Source organism: Sceloporus occidentalis, unplaced genomic scaffold (assembly GCF_023333645.1).
Source record: "Sceloporus occidentalis isolate IW3139 unplaced genomic scaffold, rSceOcc1.0.p SCAF_9, whole genome shotgun sequence".
In the NCBI taxonomy this organism is placed as follows: Eukaryota; Metazoa; Chordata; class Lepidosauria; order Squamata; family Phrynosomatidae; genus Sceloporus; species Sceloporus occidentalis.
Window position 1 is genome coordinate 47,024,463 of NW_028316989.1, and position 19,905 is coordinate 47,044,367.

The 19,905-nt window shown below is 41.7% G+C and overlaps 1 long non-coding RNA gene across 11 annotated transcripts; it reads right to left on the minus strand.

Annotated features, from left to right (window-relative positions):
- On the minus strand, window positions 1–12,771 carry LOC149307454 (uncharacterized). 11 transcript variants are annotated; one of them, XR_016282394.1, is made up of 5 exons: window positions 12,432–12,771; window positions 9,454–9,518; window positions 8,785–8,850; window positions 5,912–5,974; window positions 1–384 (listed from the first exon to the last, which is right to left on the minus strand). It is a non-coding gene; the product is annotated as an uncharacterized LOC149307454 (long non-coding RNA). The 11 variants fall into 11 exon arrangements; XR_016282399.1 differs by lacking the exon at window positions 12,432–12,771 and adding an exon at window positions 12,197–12,351; XR_016282402.1 differs by lacking the exon at window positions 12,432–12,771 and adding an exon at window positions 11,386–11,409.
- Window positions 12,772–19,905: the final 7,134 nt, after the last annotated feature.

Sequence of the window (19,905 nt, forward strand, 5' to 3'; positions counted from 1 at the left end):
TAAAACTGTAAAAAACACTTTTATTTAAGCCATGTAAAACAGCATTGCACATCTTCCCAGTAAATCAGGGACAAATATATATCCATACATTCCTGGTTTAAACAAGTGAGCCGCCCCTTTCGACCCCTTCACCCACCCTAAGTGAGTTCTAATACAAGAGGAATAATTTAATAATTATTATTATTATTTTAAAAATCCCTTATCAAATCATCTTTGGCCCCCATCTTCTCTGGCATAGGTACCACCGTGGTCCATGCTAAAGGGCCCCTGTCTTGGATGGACATACTCAGCAACCATGCCTTAGTTCATTTCCTCAACCACTCAGTCAGCCATCTTGATTTGGAACTGGTGGCCTCCCTTTGGGATTCTTCCTTTGTCTGGACTCTTTATAAAAACATTAAAAGAAAAAAATTCTGTTGGAATACAGTTGATTTTAATCCTTAAAGTAAACAACCCAACATTGAACACATTTTCAGTATGTTTTAAAAGAAATGAAGTAATGTCGTCAACATTTGCCATGCCAGATAAAAATGAATACTTCGCTCCCTGTTTTCTGCTATAGGGAAAGATGATAGGCCCTGATATAATTCAAAACTCTGAACCAATGCTACTATGTGAAATACCAGTATTAGCTCTGGGCAGAGGTTTAATGATTACAAAATGATGTAAGGGGCATAGCAGTTCAAAGACTCTTCAATATCTGTAAAGAAACATCATTGTCACTTTCCATGTGGCCTTTGGATACTGCCACTGTACCACCTCAAACAAGCCAAATCCTGTCTGATTTTGGAAGCTGAAAGTGGTTAAACCTGGTCAATACTTGGATGAGAACCCAACAGGGAAGATCTCCAGAAAAGCTATGTGCATGAAATGCCACTGAGATCACCATCAGTTGACAATACTGGGCTATATGGACCAACAGCTTCTTCCTGTAAACCTCATAGCAGAATACATCTCTTCACAAACTCTTAGGATTGGCAATATAGCTCACTTCAGCACTACTGGTTCTGACCTCTGTAGGCTATACTGTATAGCCAAATAATTGATCGTTGATACAGCAAACTTAAGTTTTCAAAGAACAAAAATCACATTGAAACTTCAAGAAGCAATAAAGTATGGCTAAAGGAACCATGCTAAGTACTTTAACAGGGATCTGGCAGAACCTGAGAGGTACTGGGTAGATACTTTCGCTCCAGGTTATATACAAATTTGATCTCAGCTTGGTTTTTGGCTACCTACAAAGATACACAAAATGTGTAGAGCTTTAAATAACAAACAGAATAGGTATACAAAATAAATTCCTTTGTTTTAATTTGATCCTGGACAAGCCTATTATGACTATATAGGAGTCTTATGATAAAGCAGCATTCCCTTCTAATTTACTCTCTTAAAAGGGTAGCTTGCCACTTGAACGCTATTTTAATTTCAGGTCATTTGTCTCTGGACTACCAACTTTGGGCAACTGGTTGTTCTCATTATCTTGACATTGAAACCCTTCCATATCTGCCTTCCTTCCTGACCAGTTCTTAACTGTATTCATCTGTTCTACTTGGTGTAAAGATCCTCAGGAGATAATATCCAAGAGATGAGGGCCATATACTGGAAACATCTTTAGGAAATCCATGAAAGTAATGTCATTTTGCCAATCTAACAATGTTTTTTGAAGTTCTTGTGTTCCCAGGCATCAAATCTTCTTGAAAATGCAAATTCAAGAAATGTCAAATTGAAACTAATTTACGAAACCATGTTGGCACAGAGTCTTCTCAGTGGCACTGTCATGGCATGTTGTCACAAATGTTGAAGAACATCTTCAACAACTGCAAGGCCAGGAGGTTCCTCAGAACATGGAAGCGCCCAAGATGCAACAAGCAAACAATTAAAGTGGGTGAGGCTAGGGCTGGAGCATCCCAAGAGCATAAAATGTCCACCTCTGGAATAGCTTTTCTGAAAATCTTCCCCGTTTAGATCTGCCCACCATCCTACTGTCTTGGCAAACCCAACAGGATTACCTAAATGAGACCACAGTGTTACAACTAATGATGGAGTTGTGATTTCTATAGTGTATCAAAGATGCTCTGGTGGAGTTCATAAGAAGTCTGCACCCTTTGTATCAGTTTCAAATCTCTCTTTCAAAAAATGTTATTTTGGGTAGTTTCAAAAAAGTTCTTGCTGACATATTACCCAAATGAAAAACCCATCCAAATCATCTTCAGGTTTGGTGTAATTCTGCCAACTAGACATTCAGCCATGTTAAATTAATTAGTTTGGGAGCACCAAAGCTATAGGTTGATATGAGAGGCAACCCACAAATTTTTTATGTTGGGAACCTTAGGACATTGAAGTGTTTAAGCTTTTTTGGGGGGAAAACACCCAAGCCTTAGTTTATACTGAAACATTAACTGGTACCTATACTATCCACAGAATACTATAATTCGCTCTGACCTAAGAAAGGGGCTTTTGAATGTGCTTTAAAACAAAAGACACTGCATTCCAAAAATAGCTGTGCTCCATGCCTTTTTCTCAAGAACAGAGGCCAAATATGGCCACAGTAATACGTTTTAGAATGCCCCACAATAAAGAGACGAATTGCCAAATTCAAGATATAGGCTTTCAATGTATGTATTTTTCTTATCTGAAAAATCCAGAGTTTACCACACATTCCCTTTTTATGATTCAGCACTAACTACTCAACAGGAGGACAAACCTCTTCTGAGAGGTTGTACCCACTTTGTTTTGAAACACTTTATTGTGGTTCAACAAGTCCTACAACAAATAGGAAAGATAAGCTTCTTATGGTGTCTCAAATAGATCTTTGTTTGCTTCTATTATCTCCGCAATATTTTTGCTTTGAAAAATTAGCATTCTTTTACGAGTTCTTAAGAGTAAAACTATTTTTAATAACCCTCCAAGGTGCCCTGATTTTAAACAATGAGCACATTCTGCGTTTGTCTGAAAGTGCTATTTAGTACTTTCAGAATGACAAAGCTGCTGTGGCTAGATTAAACGTTCTCCAGCCAAGTTTATGGGTGGACAACATTACCAAGCAATGACAAAGGGTTTCATAAATGAACCCAGCAGCATTTCAAATGCACATGGCCAAGTATTTTAGGAGGCTATGTCGTATAGCCACTCTTCCTAAAAAGGGTATCATCTGAACACCACTTCTTTGCTTTCTACTGACAGTTTAAAACTGTATCTGGGGTCTGGGTGTTCAGATTTGCACAGTTGAGTAAATACGCAAATCTTTCTTAGAAGGAAATTAAGGTCTGTGTTTGACTCCTATCACTAAGCTGAGATTCTTCCACAATATTAAAGGTAAACACGGGTTTCAGTATTACTAACTGCTGCTAGAAAATAGGGTTCCCCAGAGAACTTTCTTAGACCCGACAACATGGAACTGGAGAAACCCAAGGAATGGGCTACAAAACTAAGATGCTCAAAGAAATAAAGCCCTGGACTTGTTAGAAACAGGTAGACTCTTGGGGAAAACAGGATTACAGAAAAAGAAAAAGGTGGAAGGGAGGGATAGACGGAGAACACAGACAAAGGGAAACCATGTTTAAAGCAGTGGTTTTCAGTCTCTGGCATGCGCCATTTTGAATTTTTGGCCAAGGCAGTAGAAAAGATGGTGAGATCCTGAGTAAGTGCACCATTCCCAAACCTGCCTTCACTAGACAGCTACAAAAGAGTGTGAAGCAAGTTCTAAGGCATGCAGGCTGTTCATGTGGGCAGTTATGTGATCCAACAGGTTAGGCCAACTAGCTGCCTACTCTAGTACCTGCATCAGAATCTATGGCAATATATGGATTGCTCAGCAGGTATGATGTGGAAAAAGAAATCCTCAAGGGAGAACATTTCGAGACCACTAGCCTAGAGGAACTCAACTGCAATATCGTTTAACTCACAGCTAACAAATCTGGATAAAAGCCCGAGTTCTGGAATAAAAGAGGCTTCAGGACACAACCTCCAACCACATGAAACTATAGAGGTGGAATTCATGGAAGCCCAGGCAAACCTAGACTAAAAAACCAGTTAATACAGTGGGTTCCAAGTATTTATCCTTTCGCTTATATTACATTCTTTTATTTATATTAGCTTAACAGAAAAGAACATAACTCAGTTTTTAAATGTTATTTTAATCAAGAATACATATACACAAAAACAGAGCGCTTCAAGTTTTGTGCAGTGATCAACCACATGCTTGAGTTACTGGCTCCACATGTGTCTCTTTTCTCTTGCTTTGTCCAATGAGATTGTGGTACATTGCATTCACTGGATTGACAGCAGTGGCCTCGGAACATCAGTGGGGGGGGGGGGCTACCTTCTTTTTGAATTATGATACCACTGCTGAATAATATATCCAAAACATGCTTGCGTGACCAATTATATTCTTATTATGAGTTGAAGTTATCAAGAAGTTATCAATCTTGAATCCATATATATATGGATTTCCTCAATAAACCTATTAAGACTACTGTGGTACCCTAAAACAGATGAACTAGTGTCACTACTAATGAGGAAAAGCTGTGCCATACAAAATACGTTTAATTAAGCAAAGGAGGAGACAGCCATATAACAGCTTCTGAGGAAGAGCTACTCTAAATTGCACTTCTTGAGTGTCCCTCCTCCTGGAGCAAACCTCCTCAAACTGCAGCCTTTAGGTGTCCTGGACTACAATCCTCCTTCACCTTCACTCGCATCTCACAGGTGAAGATGTCAGAGGTTGAGTCCAAGACATATAGAGGCAACAGACTGAGGAATTCCAATAGTCTGTACTGGGCTTCCTCATACTGATTCAAATGTGGGATTATGGAGGCATATCATTCACCTTCTCCATGAAGTGGACCATTCTGACAGAATATATCACCATGTGGGAAATGCTGTTTGAAGGGGCCACCCCACTGAAGAACTATCTTGAAGCAGGAGAATATGAATGGTTCCCTATACACAGAGAACCATACTGTCAAATTATTTTGAAAAGGCATACACTTGGAACACAGTGTTGGTCTTTTAAATCAAGCCTTTGTAGCCAGAGGAAGGAAGGAAGTAAAGCCTGACTGTTTTAGCACTTACAAGTGTTAGCATGGCATCTTGTCCATTTATCACTGCACAACATCTATCCAACATACAAATACAAGCCAATATGCAAATAAATTCATTGTCATGATGGGACAATGCCACATTTGAAAGTTATGAATTTTGGATTATCTCAGTGTGTGTGTACGTTAAGACCACCTTCCAGTTCTCTAAAAGAGTGGCTGCTAAGTGGTTTAGTTGTCCCACCCAGTGGGCCCTCCTTACTGGCAGGCTTCAGATCCATTAATCTGACCGCCCGTGGATTGCCATGCCCCATATTACTTAGTGGTGGCAATGTGAACGTGCATGCACTGAAGCATGCATGTTCACATTGCTGTTACTGGATAATATGGGATGTAGTTGTCTGCATGGAGGGCCCACTGGAGCACACACATCAACAGCCAATAACCAGAATGCACCCTATGTATCAAAGCATAACTTGGATAAACTAGACCTTGGCTTTTCTACAGTTGGCAAAGAAAATAAAAAGTAAAACCTTTGCTGAAGTGAATCATTCTGGCTATAAATTGGGGACTCAGTGACTACTTTCCATTTTTTTTTAATTGTGTATATTTAAAATTAGTCTGTTAAGAAGGCTAACCTGGACATTTCTTCCCAAAATGCTACCCTTTGCAAAAATGCATATTCAAAAATGTAGTTCCCTTACTGCTAGCTTACAAAGATTCACTCCAGAAAGTTTACCACTTGACTCTATTGCAAATGTCTTTGAAGAATGGCTAATTTAATCCAAAATTTCATAACAAAAGACAATTTTACTCCAAAACATACAACTACAAAAACAGTTACTTAATACAGATGACTTAAAGCAACTTACCAATGCTTCAGTGAGTATCGAGCATTTCATGCACCCATTTTTCAGCACATCCATTCTTCAAATCTGGTGAAAGAGGGTAAACATACAAGATTCAGCGAAAGACAAAGGTAACAATACCAGTCCATGAGGAAAAACAATATCCACAGTTGAGTAAAACTTGAATTACAAACAACCAAAATGCATTTTGGTTGCTCCTAATAGAGGTATTTTCAAACTAGATTCTGTTTAGAAACAACAAATTGTTTTACACAGCAATATTACCGTTGTCTACATTTACTCATAAGTCAACCTGTGATCTCAACTGATGTGGCTTCCACCTAAATTTAAGACTATGACCTACATGTAACCATTTTATCATTTGGTCCCAAAATTTTATGCTCCAACAGATATCAACTCAAACCTACATAAACTACACCTAAAAATGTTGAAGCATCAGGAGAGGCTTTCCCCCACTAAAGCTTATACCACCAAAATGTAGACCTTTCTTATCGCATAAACCAACTTCTGTTTTACTCTTAGCAGCAGAACAGAAAAAAAAGAAGTGTTTTAGCATTATCAAGTTCAAATCTATCAGGAAGCTAACTAGCTTAAGCATCACGACAACACCAGCAAATCACAAAGCTGGCTAAATTACAGACTTCGCAATGCTAACATTGTGTTTATGACACCTCTATCAGAAGCCATTATCTTTTCCACTAAAGCAAGGTGCAAATATGTTTTTACTGCTGCTATTAGGAGTGTTCTGATACTGGGGCAATTTTTTGCATGCGTAATTTTCAATGCAATGCTGCTAGACCGGAAAACCCATCCCAAGGGGTATTTAAAAGCTTCCACGTTTGATATATTGGGTAGGATGCATACCGATCAGCATCAAAACTAGGTCCTCCATGAGGAAGAGAATAAGCTCAGGTGCATTTCTTAGGCTATCTGGTATGGGCAACCAGTAATTACTTTCCCCCAATTTGACCAAGACTGACCGTCCCTGCACTTGTGTCCATTGGCCACAGTTGTTTCTTTCTTTCCTTCCTGGAAACTCAACAGGGACTGGCTATCAATGGCTCAAAGACCAGAGACAAGCCTTTGGGCAACTCAAATCAAGTGTAAACCACTACAGATACTTTGGCCCTTCAACTGTTCCCTGACTTAGGAGTAAACGTTGATTTTGGAAAGGTGTATTTTAGATAACCGCTGCCAATTTGTGGCAAGGATATAATACACCAGAATCTATTTGTGTGCCAAAGTCAACACTGGGCTTGCTTAACTGGTTCGACTGAAAACCAAACACAGATCAGGCTCCTGTTCCAGAGCACTTTTTTCCTCAACCAAATTGCACAGTCACATAATTAATTTTCAGGTAATTGTCCTCAGAACTACGTTTTTAGCAGGTTAATTAAACCAACAATCTACTTGTGTATTTCTCTCTGCATTTCATTGTTCAAAACATCTGGCTTTAGAGATCAAAGGAGGAAAAAGATTAAACAGGAAATCCAAATTGCTGACACACATATAACTAGTTATGACTGTAGCAGACCTCACTAAAATAAGATCCAAATACTTAGGTATCCTAAAACTAAGGGTTTTCTTCTTCCTCCCAAGGAGCCTTTCATGCACCAAAACCCTGTCCAAAAGGTCTTCCCAGTCCTCCAGAACAAATTTTCATGGCACACGGGAGACTGCTTGATGAAGGAAGGCACCAGACATTCTGGCAAACGTAACAGGATCCAATGAGAGTACATGACTGGATTCCGACCTTCATGATTTTTCACAGGCTGATTATTTTCTTTCCCCCCAAAACAACTTTTCACTAATCAGCACTGGCAGATCAGAGATTTCCAAGCAACATTAGATTGTTTATGGCATAAATGGCCAAAGAGGTATTAAGTGGCTCTTTAGCCTGGCTGAAGAGTCCTTAATGGCTCTTCAGCAAGCTATGAGGCACAGCAAACGCATGAAACCCATGGCATTTATTTTCCTGTTTCCACGCACATCCTTTGTAGCAAGGTATTTTTCAATGTATTGTCACATTATGGGAGTTAACCTAAAATTCTGCAGGGTTCTGCTGTTCTAAAGGAATTTCCATAAACTAAAGCTGTTGTAGGTTTTTCTTTTTGCAATGTTCCCGACTCTGGATGAATAAAGGAACCAGGCATTCTGGTGGAAGTAACAGCATAACCCAAACACACCGTCCTGCAACAATTTCCTCTTAGAAGGGCAAAGCCAAACTCACAATTTGCAAGATATACATTAACTGAAAAGTAAATAACTTTCAGTCACATTAATGGATTAACCTGTACTAAATGTATTGATACACTTTAAAACAAGATTATCAAACTTTAGCCATTCCTGAGCAAAGCAACATTGTCTTTTGCTGCTGTGATAATAAATGTTAAAGGCTTTAAATGTATTAAATATATTCTGAAACTTAAAATTGACTTGGGAGTGCAAAATCTATGTGACACTTGATAAAATATCTCATTTTAATGTGTCACACATCAGAAATATTTTAAAACTACACGTTCAAAACCAACTAACACTGTATTAAGCAAGGCAGAGGTACGTTTACAGTATTGTAGAGTGTATTTCCTGTTAAACTAACAAAAGTAAGTAGCTGAGCATATTTGTTACGGTCGCCAGGTGTGTATATGTTAATGCAATACATTAAGAAATCTCAGATTACTGAAGGTATCATGTCTTGAGAATTGGGAATTTTTAGCAGACAAGACAGTCTTATGGAGAATGAGCTCTAAACTGAAAAGTGGCTAATGCTGCAACTCTGCCATGGAAACAAAAAGTGTGGACTCTGTCAAGTTTGAAGGTTGAAAATAAATGAAGACAGAAAAGCATCTGTATTATTCAAGTGTAAATAAACATACCTTAAGCAATTAACTTGTTTTCTCCTGGGTCCTGCTGAATCTTCTGTTCCCAAAACCTGATGCAATCTTTAAATAGAAGTTGAAAGCTTATGTTAAAGAGTGGTGTCCAACTGAGGAGTAACAACTGTGATGTTTAGCACATTATAGCAGCTACCTCTAAAGAATAGCAAAATATTTTTCATGGAGAAAAAAAGCTATGGATAGATTCTATGTCTCCAGAAATTGTACTGAAGTCTATTAGATTGCAGTACGTTACGCATGGCATTGATTTCTCTAAAGGTGGCTTCGGCATTTAAAGTTGCCTTTCATTTCCCACTACAATGCCTTTAATCATCTTTGTTCAAGCCACTGAAAGCGTGTATTTACTTCTGAAGTAGCAATCTGAACCTCAACCTTTTTATTTGGAAGTAATAAAATTCCAAAGGTTAACTCCCTTTCGCATGTTTAAACATATTAGAAATATATTCAGTGAAATCAAGAAAGGCATTTTTACAATTTGTTTTGTTAAAGAAATAATACAATTCATCCTGCTTTCATTCCTCTAAAAATAAATTTTCACACTCAATTCAGGTTTAGCAGGACAGAGCTTTGTTGTGAGAAATTAAATAGAAAGGAAATGTCTATTTCAAACGGAAAGCAATCATTAAAGCCAGTTCAAGCAATTCTTACCTTAATAATTCTCCGCAGCTCTTGAAAGCCATTAGTTACGCAACTTGTGAACATTCAAAGAATACCTAAACAAAGCAAAAGATGTCTGATTTAATGAAAAATGTTTAACATTTTGCCAACATGAGATAAGATGTATCAAAACATGAAACAAAATACGGAACGTTATGTCAAAGTTAGACCATGTATTAAAACTATTTGTCACACTGTTCAAAGGAAGCATAAAGGGATCTATGGTATTTTCCCCATCGCATAAGACAAAACATGAGGGAGGTGTTATTATGGACATTTATCCCCAAAGCAACGTTTTAGCCAGATGGAAGGTTACTGGAAGGAGAAATCAAATATGTTTATACTTCTGAATTACCAACAACATCCAAACAACTACACACACATTTAGAAAACTTCTACCATTTGAAGTCATGGATTCAAGTATAGTACCTAGATACCACCCGCAATTATTTTCTACCTGGTTTGAATTCTACAATCCTGACGTCTGACTTCAGCTCCACTCAAATGCATTAATATAAAAGGTCTTTATATACCTTGGTGACAGTTATTTTTATCCAAAGCAAAACAGCCTAGAACTTTCCAGCCATTCTGGAAAATTACAAGGTCAGCTCCACAGTTTTATATATTTCAACCTGATCCATAAAAATACGTTTATCTCAGGAATAAAAGCCAACTCGCTGCAAGACCATTGCTATTCTGCCATCAACTCAAAGCAGTCGGGCGCCAATGGCTTTCAAAAATAAACCTACTAACATGCTAAAAATGCCTGCTAGAATTCTCTTCTCTGCTAAACTTCTTAAGTCACTCAAGGTCTAAGACACCTTCAATGGGACACTTAAATGGAAAAGAAACAGACATTTCAAGGTAAGGACTGGGTCAGTTGACAAAACAATCGATCAAAACATCGGTGAAGACCGTCCAAAAAACAGAAATGTCTAATTGGAAGTGGCAACACCCAAGATTTGAAGACTTCTAGAGGTCACAAAATAGTAACTGCTAACTAAACCAATGAAGCATACACTACAAATTCAACAAATTAAGCTCTTTTAAGAATTAAGATTTACCGTAAGGACAACGCCAGGAAATCCCAACCGAGTAAGAACAAGACCACAACGAGAAACGCCTTTGGTAACTTTTAAACGACTCACTTGTTATATCCATCTAGCTCAACGCCAAAGACACCGGCTCTAATAGAGAAGTATACTGAATTATACAACTGGCACAGACGCAGGAGGTTTGTGTATTTTTTAAGTCAAGTTACGTATTTCATCACAAACCTCAAACCTTTGCGCGCCGAAAAGCACTTCGCCACAACCTCAGAGGATGGAAACCAGTGACTGCAGCTTCCTGGCCAAAACAACACTCACAAACAACCTCTTTCTCTGAGCTAATGTATATATATAGATATAGATATATGTTTTCACCACAAGGAAAGAGATCAGCCTTTTCTCCAGCTTGCCTCCCTAGAACTAGTTGATAAAGAGTTAAAAGCCAACACCCTGGAAATAAGGGGGGAAAACAGGTTTTATATATGAGAGGAAGAGACAGACATGGCGTCTTTTGTTCTTACAGCAAAGAGAGAGCCCTGCTTCCCCTTCTCCTCCTCCAAGGACCAAAGAAGAACAGCAGCCACCCCTTTAAAGTGCTCAGGACCTATAAGGAACCACAATGCACCTTTCCCCCCCCCTCCTCCCCAAATATTTTAGGAGGGTGGGAGATGGCGGTGGTGGTGTTGTCCTCCATTTGCTGCAGACCCTCACCCCACCCCATATAAATGCTGCATTGGGGCGGCCAAGCGTCCTCCTCCTCCTCCTCCAGCCTCTCTCTCTCCTCTTCTTCTTCTGGTGGGGTCTTCTGTAGGAAGAAAAACAATACACAGAGACCCCCCCCCCATAGACACACACATATATAGGATGAGCTTGCCATTTAGGTTTGGGGTGCAAGGACCCCCAAATTTCTGATGCAGAGGATCTGAGAGGAAGGGAAGGAGGGAAGGAGGGGTGGGCAAGAAGACAGAGCAAGCTGCAGTTCCCAATGGCGGCTGTGGCTGTGGATGGGAGGATGACACACGAAGAAGCCTCCTTCAATGTCAGGATCCGCACCCAGCTCTCCTTTTGATTCGAATTGGGAATGGGGAGTCCACACCCCACTCCAATTGAGACACAAAGGGAAAGCAGCCCACCTCCCCAAAATAACCTCCACTTACAACCTTTGATTTTAGTCGTGAATGCCCCCCCCCAAAAAAACCCACACAATTCAGATTGTGACAAATGTGGAGTTTTAAGTCCACTGAAAATAACCAAAGTAAAGTCAAGGGGGGGGGTTAATAATAATAATAATAGTAATAATACTAATTTTACTCTCTTTCTCTCCCCCTTCAAGGCTCAAGGCATCTTAAACCCCCCCCCCAATATCTAGAATCAATTCAATTCCAACAAATAGGGGGGGTTTTAAGCCCACAATGAAAATAAGAAACGGAGAAACTAAGGGGGGTGTTTATAATGATAATAATAATGACCATTTTCCTTTCTCTCCCCCTTTCAAGGCTTTCAGACTCCTTAGCCCCCTCCCCATTAAAAACCAACCCCCAATTCTTAAAAGGACACCCCAAAAGACAACGAAAAGAGACTCCCCAAGATTATCCTCTAACGTCCTTAGAGAATTAAGGACTTAAAGGGGTCAAAATGGGGGAGGAAAGTGGGGCTCTTTTTCCCTCCTTTTGGGGTCCTCTTACCTATTCATCCCCCGAAAAAAGACCCCCGAACTCTTAGGAAGGGTCCCCGATGGAGAGGGAGGGTCCTGAAGGGAGCCAGGGCTGAAAAGGCGGCGAAGGGGCGACCTTTCCCCCCTTCCTCGCCTCCCTCTCCCGCTTCAAGGGCGCCTTGCTTTAAGGACAAAGAGACAAAGGAAAGAGGGAGGAGAACAATAAGAATGTTATCCAAATACGGAGGAACCGGGGAGATACTCACCTCCTCCTCCTCCTCCGGGGAAGGAGACGGAGAGCCACCGGGAACCGAGGACCGGAGCCCCGCTCCAACGAAGCACGAGAGGCGGTCATTTTCCTTCATTCAAAAGGGGGGGATTTTAAAAAAGGCCCATTTGGGGGGGACTTAGGCCTAGTTCGACCCCTCAGAGGCGGCCAGAGAGGCCAGGAAGCCGCGCCGAGAGGAGAAGCAACAGCCGCGGCTGCTGCTGCGTCCTCCTCCCCGGCCATCTTGCTCAGCGTCTGTGAGGGAAGGGGAGCCTCTGCTCGCCTTCTTCTTCTCCTCAGAGCGGAGCTTTCCTCCTCTCCCCTCCCCCAACCCAAGAGCCCCTGCCCGGCATCACAAAATGGCCGCCGCCGCTGCCTTTGCCTCTGCAGATGGAGGGCTCCAAGTGGGCGTGGCCTCGGCGCCAACGACTGGCCGCCATCTTTTTTTCCTCCGCTCATTTATATACTGCTCCGTCTACGCGTGCGCACAACTCTCCTCCCCATTGGTTTGCCTAACCCTTCCATCCCATTGGTGAACGCTCTCCGCTGAACCCAGGCTTACTCGGAATCTGATTGGTTGCCGACGCCGCCTCGGCTGCCACTTCCTACCTTCGTTGCTACCTGAGCCGCCATTTTTATTTTTTGGCGTTTTAAACATACCAAATAAATAAATAAATAAATAAATAAATAAAGTTTAAAGCTGCCTCAAACCGGATTATTTCTGCACTGTGTATTGAATCCACCCTTATCTACTGTGAAAGTACTGAGTTATGAGTGCCTTACTATCAACAATACATTAGGCCCTCAGATTTCCCAATACAGTCCTGACAAGAACTGTCTGTGAGGGGATCATGATTCATGAAACTAGCCATAGATGAGAAAACTTGAGCCAAAAAGACATATATAGTACACTTTATTCATGGCAGCCAAATACAGGTTTCAGCCCCCAAATCACAAAAGCGATTAAAACCTTTTAAAACTTCTATAGCTCTAAAGCATATAAAAGTAATATGTTTACACTGTAGACATATAGGAGTTCCTCACATGAGGAGTTTATCCTATGAGTATCCTGGGGGAGAAATCGCATAATTATGCACAACAATTTCACACGACGTCACACAAAACCCGCCTTTAAAGTGGTCACAAAGAAGCATTGATGTGCATCCTTTTACTTTCAGGATTTCAGCGACGATACATTTCTCATATCGCTTTATTTGTGCAACTGCATGTGATAATCATTTGTGCAATTGGTCGCCATTTCCGCTTCATTTGCAGGACGCTTTAAATGGGTTTTAATTTCTCTTTAATGCTGAAATCATCCCCAGTGTGATAAAGAATCATGGATTTGGAAGAGACCCCAAGGGCCATCCAGTCCAACCCCATTCTTCTGCCATGCATGAACTCTCCATCAAAGCATCCCTGACAGATGGCCATCCAGCCTCTGTTTAAAAACCTCCAAAGAAGGAGACTCTATCACCCTCCAAGGAAGTGTCTTCCACTGCTAAACAGCTCTTATTGTCAGGAAGTTCCTCCTAATGTTGAGATGGAATCTCTTTTCCTATGATTTGCATCCATTGCTCCTTCTTTGTGTCCTATTCTCTGGAGCAGCATAAATTAAACTTGCTCCATCCTTCAAATACTTAAGCATGGCTATCGTATCACCTATTAACTTTCTCTTCTCCAAGCTAAACATAATCCAGCTCCCTAAGTCTCTCCTTATAGGGCTTCATAGTTTCCAGACCCTTCGCCTTTTTTAAGTGGATTCTCTTTCCCTCTTTTTCTGTAACTTGAATCCATTGCTCCATTGTGTCCTGTTCTCTGGAGCAGCAGAGAACAAGCTTGCTCCATCCTCAATGTGACATGACTTCAAATACTTAAACAGAGCTATCATATCACCTCTTAACATTCTCATTTCCAGGCTAAACATCCCCAGGTCCCTAAGGCATTCCTCATAGGGCATGGTTTCCAGCCCCTTCACCATTTTGGTGGCCCTCCTCTGGACATGCTCCAGCTTCTCAACATCCTTTTTGAATTGTGGTACCCAGAAATGGAAGCAATATTCCAGGGGAGGCCTGACCAAAGCAGAATAGAGTGGTACTATGACTCCCCTCGATCTAGACACTACACTCCTATTGATGCAGCCTAGAACCACATTGGCTTTTTTAGCTGCCACATCACACTGTCGTCTCATGTTCAACTTCCCAGATCCCTTTTGCATGTACTGTTGTCAAGCCATGTGTACCCCATCCTATATCTGTATAAGCAATCTATATTTGCGTCTCACCTACAGACAAGTCTAGTCGTGCATATTCGCTTATAGATAACTAACAATCCGGCTCAGCCAGTACAGCTTCTCTTCGCTTCTTCTCAGCTCCTTTCTTTCTTTCTCACTTTACTGTGGCAGCTTCTCATAGCTATTTCAGTCCCTACAAGATGAAGGAAATTAGGGCGAAAACAGAAGAAGACTAGGACTGGGGAGAGCACTTATGAAAGGACTAGACAAGATCCTAAAGTGCAAAGATATTAAACTGAATGCAAAAGTTAGGATCGCCCAAGCCGTCGCATTTCCTATCAACATAAACACATGTCAGAGCTGGAAAGCGAAGAAAGCTGATAGAAGGAGAATTGACCCGTTTGAGTGCATCTGGTGCTGGAGATAAGCCCTGAGGATACCATGGACGGCCCTAAAGACAAATAAATGGGTCCAAAACATCCAAGCCTGAATTCTCCCTAGAAGCCAAGATGACTAAACTGAGGCTATTGTAGTTCGGACACATCATGAGAAGACATGGATCACTTAAAAAGACAATAATGCTAGCAAGGTTGGAGGGTAATAGAAAGAGAGGAAAACCATATGCCACACTGCAGAGATAATCCAGTTTGATACCACTTTTCCAATTCCACACGATGCAATTAATTTTAAAATGATAAATGGGTCATTGTTGCTGCAGTTTTCTTTCTTAAAATGGCCCCATCATTCCTTCCCCAAAGCAGCATGTCTTCTGGGCAGAAGCTGTATTCTCATTTGCCCTGGTTCACAGTCATTATTACTTTTAGGTGGGTTGAAATCTCAAAGAGAAACTCAATATTGCAAGCTTCCGAAGAGTGAGATTTGTTGCCAGCGGAGGTCCGAGTCGCAGAAGCAACGTGAGCAAGATGTAGGGAAAGAGTTTGTTTCTGCAGAAACAGCTCCACTTGGAAAAGGTCCAAAGTGAGCCATCGAATGCTTCTCAAGAGTCCAGCTTTTATGCCCTTTTTACAACTTGAAAACATCAGCATCGTAGATCAAATCGCATGATCCTCTCTTGTCTACCATCCAGCAACACCTTTGGGCTGTCCCAGAGATTACTATGTTTGTTCTAGTCTGTTTGTCACAACAAACAAATACAACAAACACAACAGGAACTTTGGATGTTTGCAAGGAGTCTGCCAATTAAACAAGGAAAGTCTTAAAGAACACTTGTAAACGCAAGAAGTAAATCAAGAAGTAACACTTGGAAATCCACCCTCCTTATCTATATGTTACACTGAAAGAAAAAGACAAGGGTGTGATGGATAAAAGGTCATCAGTTTCCTACATGAGCCTCCTGCTTCCTAGTGATAGAGATTTCGGGGCTCAGGAGTCCAGCTTGGAGATAGTGAACCATATAAACCAAGAGTGAGATTTCCCATTTGTTATTATTTTCATCCACTGAATGCAGGATCTGGGAGTGCGGAGCAGTCTCCATCTTGCAAATTGCCTAACCTTTTCTGCATTGCTTTTAAAGGGCGTCTGCTGTCAAATACCAGAGTCCCACACCCAGGAATTTTCCAGATAATTGTGTCATGGGGATTGCAGGCGATTCATTGTGCAACCTACTATGCAGATATATATATATATATCCTCGTCTTCACATTCCGAAATATAAAACTCCCGTGTGCATGCCATGCTAAGGAAGAATTCTAGCTGCAGTGCGTCATGTGGCATTTGGTTTCTCAATGGAGGACATGTATTTGCAACCGTGGGGGATGGGGAAGGAAGCCGCTCCTCCGTCAATAATCTGTCACAGGAGACTGGAGCTCTGTGCAGACAAGTTAGTCTTTGGTTTAACCACTCCGCTGCCGCTGAAGCTAGATTTGCAACTGCTGCAACAAGAGCAAAACGAAAAACCAGAATGAGGACCACAAGTCCAGCCACAAATCCCTAACCCTTGTGCAACGTTTCCAAACATACAAGCCATTGGTGATGGACAGGCACTCATGTGCTATGAATCTGCATGCATGTCTATGGACGGTGGCTTCACTAAGAGGGTGCAAGGATGTGGGCTGTAGCGGGTAACACCTTAGAAGAGGGGTGATACCTGTTCGGACCCTCCTCCAGCTGCAGGTGGATGTATTTCAGGGGATAAAACTGGCCCGTGTCTATAGGAGCTTTTCTGGGTGTAGAATCAAAGGTAATACTCCATAGCACTTGAACACCCAAAACCAGAAAACACTTGTTCACATCAGGTAGCTAAAATTTGGGGACACTGTGCTTTAACTATGGGTTCTTCCAGATAGGTCTAGGAGGCATACAGTCTCATAGTATAGCACTCTTGAGTTTTGTTGGCTATTATTTCCTCCTCTTTCACCTGTTTCAGGACAGGACTGTTTGTAGCAATTTCTTAGATATGCAGCAAGGAGGACATGGTTTGCTGAGATGATCCTATGGCATGGTGGTCACATTTTCTGTGTGTGTTTGTGTGTGCCTTCAAATCGCCTGTAGACCTATGGTGACTTCATGAATTTCATAGGGTTTTGTTGGGCAAGAAGTCCTCAGAGGTGGTTTGCCAATTCCTACTCCTTCTTACCCCACCCTGCCCCCAGTTATAATGTTATAGGGCAAAAGTACCATTCCACTGATGCTTCCTTGCAGCGAGTGCAGCCACCCACATCTTCCCAAAGCTGGCTGCTGTGTGCATATTCACACAGCAGACAGATTCAGGTGGCAGTTGGTGGCCACAATTGCTTGTGGCCTTGAATGTACTCACAGCAGCCAGCTTTGGGAAAGTATTGGCAGCCACAATAAATCCTTCTCTCCACTCCCAAAGCATGGGGCTGCTGTGCACATTCATGCAGCAGTCCCATGCTTTGGGAGGAAGGTGGGAGGATGCTGTGTGAATGTGCACACATCAGCCAGCCTTGGGAAGGTCATTGGCTGCAATTGTTGGAAGGGGGGCAGGGGAGAAGGGGAGAGGAGCAGAATCACGACCACTCAGACCTTGTTACTGCCTGAGAAGTGGAACTGTAGCAGAAGGAAGCTATCGCATGAAGAAAGTAATGCAATAGCAGCAAGACTGAGATCCTATTGATAGGTTTTGCCCATCGATGAAAAGGTGCAGCACAGTAACAAATGGAATGCAAGGTAGCAGCAGGACTGACACAACATTGTGTGATAAGTACAATCCAAAGATGCTTTTATCCTATTAAAATTCTGCTTTTATAGCCACGTGTGAAAAAGTCCTAGCGTCTGCCTTCTGGAGAAGAACTGGGGTTCCAACAATACACTTCAGAGAGCCAGAAGACATCCAGGTTGTCTTAAACTCTGAATTTAAATTGCGCACACACCCAAACACCCATCCATACCCAAAGAAATCTCTCAATCCGGTTTGGGAGCAATGAAAAGCAATAGAACTGCAAGCTCCCTCTTGTTTCTGCTGCCTCTTGTGCTAGCTAAATATAGCCTAGGGAGCAATGGGCGCCTCTCTACCATTTCCTTAGCCAATAAAAACTTTGCGAACTGCGCCATGCCTCTGCCTCGCTCTCCAGGGAGGAGTAGCGTCCATGCTCCAGTTACAACCTGAAAAGGCTAACCATCTACTCTTGCTAAATATGGCTCTTGCAGAACTTAAACGTTTCAAATCAAGTAGCATTTCCTGCGCAGCAGATTCAAAATGGAGTGTAAAGGAGAGGTGCAATTCTCTTAGGAAAAATGGCTTGGTTTGTGTTACATATTTGTCCATAGCATAAATCAAGGTATCCATTTAGTTACCAGAGCATTGTCCAAAATAGGTCACATTGTCTTGTCTCGTGTATCCACACAACAACCCTGAGTAATCACTACTATTCCTGTACATCCAAACCTCCGTTAACAAAGCCACTGACAAGGAAGCACCTTTTTACAAAGCCTTATTTACACTTCCTCAACCTCGCCTTCGTCCTTCTTCTTTATCTAGCTAAGGTTTCTCTCACTTTCATACTACTGTATATGAATGTAGTTTGCAGCGGTTCTTTCTTATGGATTCCTAGGATCTGTTGTTTCCTTATGTTTTTTCTAGCATTCTCCAGCAGATAACCTTGGGGCCTTCCCAAACTACAAGTCCCGGGATTAAGATGAAGCCATGACTCTTCAACTGATACCAAAGTGCTACAGTTGGGACCTACTTTTGATGTCCTTTCATTGGCTGCCTATCTTATTCCTGATTCCATCCAAACTTTTTGTTCCTAGATTATTTAACTCGACACCATTTCAACCTTAATTTCTCAGAGCTGGCCCGCTCTGAAGATGCCAAAGCCACAGCGGCTGGCGAAATGTCGGGAATAAACTCTTCTAGAACACGGTCCCATAGCCCGAAAAACCCACAAAAAACTATGGATGCCGGCCATGAAAGCGTTTGATTTCACATATTTAAAAACTGATTTAGGCAGAGAGAGGGCGGATTCAGTGCAGAACTGTCCTTTCCTTGTGAAGACAGTCTGTACTCAAATTTGACTCTGTGTTGTGTAGACAGATCGTGGTAAGGATGGAAGGAAACTGGTTTAATTGGTTTAAATGGAAACTGGTTAAACCCTTTGTTTAAAAGAAGCTTCTTTCTCAAGGGTTTTGTTAACTGAGTCATGCCTGCATTTTTATTTTAGCATCGTCCATACTGTTCGTGAAGCACGGCTCAGGATCTGCATGCAAAGGAATCTGGATAATTTTTGACTGTGCGTTAAATGCATGGCAAGGAAGCCATGCGTCCTCCAGAATTGCACTCTAGCAAAGAGGCTGGTTCTGCTCTTGCTTTGCTTGCACATAAGCTCCACATCTGAGCCGAAGGAGAAACCACCCTCCCCACAGCCAGGCGCACACCCTGCATACCAAAAGCAGTTGCCAGGCAACATTGCGAAAAGGATATTATGAGAAACTGGGCCTCTCCCGACTTGCATTGCGGCTGTGCCTGGCAAACAATTCCTGCCACGTAGGCAGCAGAGTGGAAATTTACCGCAGTCCTTTTCCTTAAAGGGCCAGCAGGAGACTTTGTTTCTCGGTATCCAAATATCCCCTTCCTTTCCTGCCGCCATCACACTTTTCTGTCCTGTTGCTTTTCTCGCAAAGGATGCCATATCTTTGTAGCCACCGCATTTGCAAGTTGTGTTTAGCTCAGCAGAATACCTTGCGAAACAAACTCAGCGAAACTATCAAAAGCCGTTATATTCAGGCGTTGTTTCAGTTGCAGTAAAAAGAGGAAGCG